The sequence below is a fragment of the Pinus tabuliformis genome, chromosome 8, assembly GCF_031772625.1.
Source record: "Pinus tabuliformis cultivar Carrire ecotype Pingquan chromosome 8, CPIR1, whole genome shotgun sequence".
Taxonomy (NCBI): domain Eukaryota; kingdom Viridiplantae; phylum Streptophyta; class Pinopsida; order Pinales; family Pinaceae; genus Pinus; species Pinus tabuliformis.
Window position 1 is genome coordinate 468,985,829 of NC_142294.1, and position 5,573 is coordinate 468,991,401.

Sequence of the window (5,573 nt, forward strand, 5' to 3'; positions counted from 1 at the left end):
ATGCCTAAAGTAGGAAGGTTTTCCAAAGCCTCCATAGGATGCCTTGGCATTATTTCCATGCCAAGAACAACACTAGGTAGGATCGTTTTCTATATATCGCTCTTAAGATGTGTGGCAGATGCCTTACTTCCATGTCTCTCTACTAAAAAATTTGAGTCAACGACATCTAGCATCTTCTACAATTAAATCTTTTAGGGATTTTATGGATCTCCTATTCATTTTTACAGCCTCTCTCCTCAAAGTTTCATGGATTTGCATGTGTCACATTCAATATCTATGGGTTTTGACCTCAAAGTTTCAAGGGTCTTCATGTTATGGTTATCCTGATTGCTCAATAGCTATTCTCATTTAGCAATATCATAGTGTGAAGAGAAAATCTAACATAGCAACATCTGCAATAATAATTCCTCAATCCTTGTTCAACAAGTTGTATATGATAAAGGGTGCACGCAACAATAATTATTAGGCATCGAAGAGTGAGTGAGGCACATCCATGGAGATTACATGGATGCACCATCTTTAAACTTTCTATTTATAGATATGTAAGCACCAACCTCAATGCTTGAGGTGAGGGTGTGTGCAAGAACTATTATAGGAAGGCACAAATCCCTAGGAGGCACATGAATGTTTGGTATCCAATTTGGAGGTGTAGTGCATGCATTCACGCATTAAATCTTCTCCAGTAGGGTGCACTATTACAAGGAGAGTTATCCATGCAGTGGGGTGCACTTATCCTTGAACATAATATGGTAAGGGTTAACTCTATCAACTCGATTGCATCACTAGATGTCTAGATACATTGTATTTCCCCTTCATCTCTTATTTTATAAAAGATCTTTAGGACTCTTCATTGTGACTTTACATAAATGGTGTTTTTGGCATATTACCTTATGTTTTTTTCTTTTTAGAGTAATGATGCAATTGAGTGCCCCAAATTCTACTCATTGTGTTTGTCTATTTAGCATTCACTCACCCATTGTTTTAATAGGTTAATTCGTTTTCAAAATAGGGGTTTGTTTTAGGAGCTCATGTGTACTTACCATATCATGAAAATTTAACATACTCTCAAAGTTGTGCAGTATCTGTTGTGTTACCATTGCTAAATGCTGGATTTTGTACGTGGAATTATAATATATTGTTTAAATCTAAATATGGAATTATACGAGGGAAGGGAATGACATACCACAATGTTAGGGCAGCAAAGGTGCACAGTTTTGATCTAAAGGAAGCAACAAATATTAACAGCTAGGTGGTTGGCGTGGTCAAGGCAAGGGTCTGAGGGATAGTGGATGACTGAAGCAATGGGCTTGGCGTTGGTCATTCATTTTAGTTTGGATTCAACTCATGATATATTTGCTAACATAAATTTATTCACATTATCCTAAAACAAAAAAGAAAATGGAGGAATGAGCCCTAAATTATTCACCAACTACAGTGACTAATTCTTTTACCAGTATTGAATGATTAGCATGAGTACCTGAATGTTGTGGTCTATCACAAATTGAGAACTGGAACGAAGTTCACTTTCCACCAATGCAAGAGTAAATGCGAAGGAAGTATATTCTAGGCTTGCAAAGTAAAAATTCTGAAACATAGTTGTCCTGCAATCGTATTTAAGACAATGGGTATCCCATGATTAATGAGATGATCAAGCAATTCTCTGCAGCAGTTGTAGAGGGCTTCACTCCCTACTTAGCAACGAAGTGCAAGCAAAAAAATCTGCCAGAAGATGGTACAACTAGTGTGAGTAATTATTTTAGCAATATAAAAATCGATTTATATCTATTGTGACTAACTCTTTTAGCAATATAAAAATTGATTTATATCTATATATAAAAGCACGAGTACCGTTGTGGCCATTAGAAATTGAGAACAGTGACTGCACAAGTAAATAATGTCAATGTCGAAGAAGGATATACGAGATTTGCAAAGTCGAATTTCTAAAACAGAGTTGTCCTGCGTTTATATTTAAGGCAATGGGTATTCCAAGATTACTGATATGATCAAGCAACATTCTGCAAGAACAACAATCTGCCAGAAGATACCCACAAAGTGCAAAAACAACAATCTGCTAGATACCCACAAAGTGCATGAACAAGAATCCGCTAGAAGATGGTAGAAGTCAGTACGGGTCGTTAGTTTTCGTGAGACATTAGGAAAATATGAATTATGCAGAAATTCAAACAGAGCTTCACTCCCCACTTAACCACAAAGGTGCAAGAACAATAATCTGCCAGCAGATACCCACAAAGTGCAAGAACAACAATATGCGAGAAGATAGTAGAAGTATTACGGGTAGTTAGTTTCTGTGAAACATTACAAAATTAAGAATTACATCTGCAGAAATTCAAATCTATAATCCAAGAAAAAATAATTAACGAGATGACAATGGACAGGTAAAATGTAAATGAATGCATACTAAGCCAGTCATTAGAATTGAAAAAGAACCTAAGGAATTCAAATTCAAATCTATAATCCAAAAAAAATATAACGAGATGACAATGGACAGGTAAAATGTAAATGAATGCATACTAAGCCAGTCATTAGAATTGAAAAAGAACCGAAGGAATTCATTGAGCAAAGGAATTTCAGCAATAATAATTTTAATTCGGGTCGAGTTTATTTTACCTGTCAGTATAGAGCCCATCGGTGCAAGCAGAACCTTCAGAATCATACAAGCTGGCTCTCAGCGTATTTGCATTTCATTTCAGGATTGCCTGTAAAGGCACAAGTCATTGCTAGTCATTCGTTTCTGCAAGACATTGAAAAAATACAATTACATTTGCAGGAATTCTAATTTATAATTCAAGCTTCTCCTGAAGAAGTAAATGGTAAGTAAATACATGCAAACCAATCCGGTTAATAGAATCGAGCAGGGAATTTCAGCAATAAATTCATCGAGCAGGGAATTTCAGCAATAATACCTGTTATATTACCTGTCAGTACAGAGCGCCCACCAGCACAAGCAAAACCTTAAGACCATGCCTGCAACATATTCGGATTTAAAGTTTGAATACCAACAGGGCGCCCACCAGCGCAAGCAAAACCTTAAGAGCATGCCTGGAACATATTGGGATTTAAAGTTTATCCAGATAACCTAAAAGATCCATATCCAGTTTAATTTTCTTTCTAAAGTGATACCATCTGTCATAGAAATTGGCAGTACCTTAGTTCTTGTTTTGAGCAGACAAGAATTTGGCAGTATCATAGTTCTTGGTTTGAGCAGACAATAATGGATGGGGATATGCTTCCAGTCTTGCCTCGCTGAGTGGCCAAAGCCAAACAAACAGTCATTAAATTCTGATTACCTCTGCAAGCTTATGAAATGCTTTTCAAAATGAATAAGCAAGCAGATCATTTATTGACAAAACAGGAATAGCTCAATTGGGAATCTCACTTTCTCCTGAGGATTGATTCCAGCCCTGAACTCCTCTTTGAGAACCCAGTATCCATTCCTGTCCTCAAACTCCTCTTTGAGAACCCAGTATCCATCCCTCTCCTCAACTCTGGGAATCTCACTTTCTCCTGAGGATTGATTCCAGCCCTGAACTCCTCTTTGAGAACCCAGTATCCATTCCTCTCGTCAGACTCCTCTTTGAGAACCCAGTATCAACTCTAGGCTCCAGCCACATGAGAGCCAGCAGGACTGGCTATGGCCTTGGCTGTTGTTCCTTTGTTATTTCCATCCGCACTGATCTCAGAATTGCGTCCGCCATGATGAACAGCAGGAACCTGGACTGCTCTGATCAGCCAGAGCCAATTCGGCTTATACCCACTGATTGTAAATTACACACCTAGAAGTAGACACCCACTACTCTACCACGCCGCTGCTTTTCCCACTCCCACGTTCCATCATCCGCGCTCCACGCTGACACCGACGCTGACATCGTTGTTTTTTTGGCAAGTGATGCTGACACCGTTGCTTTTTTTTTCATAGTTCCCAATGAACTCTCCGCTCCCACTCCCATGTTTTATTTTCTGTGCTGACAGGTGGAATCATAGCATTAATATTTGAAAACTTTGAAAAGGTCGCTTAGGTTTTTATGGTGAAATTAATCCTTAAATCGTATAGAAATTATAATAATATTTAAAGTTTTACATATATTTAAATTTTGTTATATACATTTTAATTAATTCTAAATTTATTTAGATGGTTGAATTTTCAAAAAATAAAAATATGCAGTTTTGCCCCTTACAATAATATCACACTTATTATTTACGAGAATGGCGATGGTTTTTGCCCTCTAAAAATTTAATTGAAGTTGATGCCAAAAAAAACAAATGGTTAAGAATAATTTTATAATTTTTATTTATTTTTATTAAAAATGGAATATATTTAAAATTATAATTGTAAAAATATATATATATTTAAGATTATAATGAAATATTTTTTATTAAAAATTTAAATCTTTCAAAATATTTTAATTCATTTTAACTTAGATGTTTGGTGAAATAGTTATTCTTTTCTTTTTAATTCATTTTAACTTAGATGGTTGGTGAAATAGTTATTCTTTTCTTTTTGGTTTAAGTTTTGCAAGTTAATATGTTTTTGATAAGGAGAAATGTTGAATTTTTTTTTCTGACAATCTTAATGTTTTAAATTTTAAATTTTCTACAAAATAAGAAAGAAAATTATTTTAATATCTATGAGGCTAAAGATAGTCTATGGAATAGGTTGCTTCTTCTAGCTTATGAGACAGATTGCTTCTTCATTTGCTTTATGTATTCGGCCCTTTTTCTATGAAGCCTCACAATAAATGCTCCCTACTTTTCGACAAACCCCTTGCTAAATAGATTATCCCAAAAGCTAGCTAGCATATCTGCATGGCTTTCCCTATTGTCTTTAAAGGCCTCACATTCTAAAATGAAATGTTTTTTTGTTTCCACTTTTCCATAAGAACAAAAAATGCATACTCTTTCCTCCCACACTTCTTTTGGCCTTTTCCAGCACCCTGTTTCACAACGAAGACGATGAGAATTAGTCCTTAAATGAGCAATAAGAATTTTGGCTCTCTAAGAGATATTGGCCTCTATGTATGCTTTTGGTTGATCACTATGAGTGGAATTAAACACTTCAATATAGTACTTTTTCTTTCTTTCTAGCTCCTTATCCCAAGTACGCTTGTGGAACTTATCCATAACAAAAAAAAATTATCTATTTGTTGTTTATGGAACACGTGTTCAAGCAAATACCCCATTTACTAAACCATTTGTTATTTTGTTGCATCCAAGTCTTTTTTTTTTGTCGCACAATATGTCATTAAAGACAACTTTAGCTATCTACCCTCTTCCTTTTGCTCAATTTTTTTTACATACCTTCTCACTTGCACCATAACAATTGCTTCAATAGGAGCAGCCCCTATTTCACTTAACAAGATAGCATAAGGAACTGCACTTTTAATCTTGAATTTGTTTGTAATCAAACCCTTCTGAATTTTCTCAATTTGTTTCCACTGCATGTCAGATGTATTCTTGGCCCATAGTTCACAACCATAGAGAATGACCAGAACCATTAGAAGCCCAAAAGAGTTTGAGTGGTTTTCGAGTCCCATAACTCTCTCTCTCTACACCTA

The 5,573-nt window shown here is 35.6% G+C and overlaps 1 long non-coding RNA gene across 1 annotated transcript; it reads right to left on the bottom strand.

Annotated features, from left to right (window-relative positions):
• Positions 1-2,923: 2,923 nt before the first annotated feature.
• Positions 2,924-3,610, bottom strand: LOC149236093 (uncharacterized). Its single transcript, XR_016268378.1, has 3 exons — positions 3,398-3,610; positions 3,167-3,264; positions 2,924-2,985 (listed from the first exon to the last, which is right to left on the bottom strand). It is a non-coding gene; the product is annotated as an uncharacterized LOC149236093 (long non-coding RNA).
• Between the last annotated feature and the right edge of the window lie 1,963 nt (positions 3,611-5,573).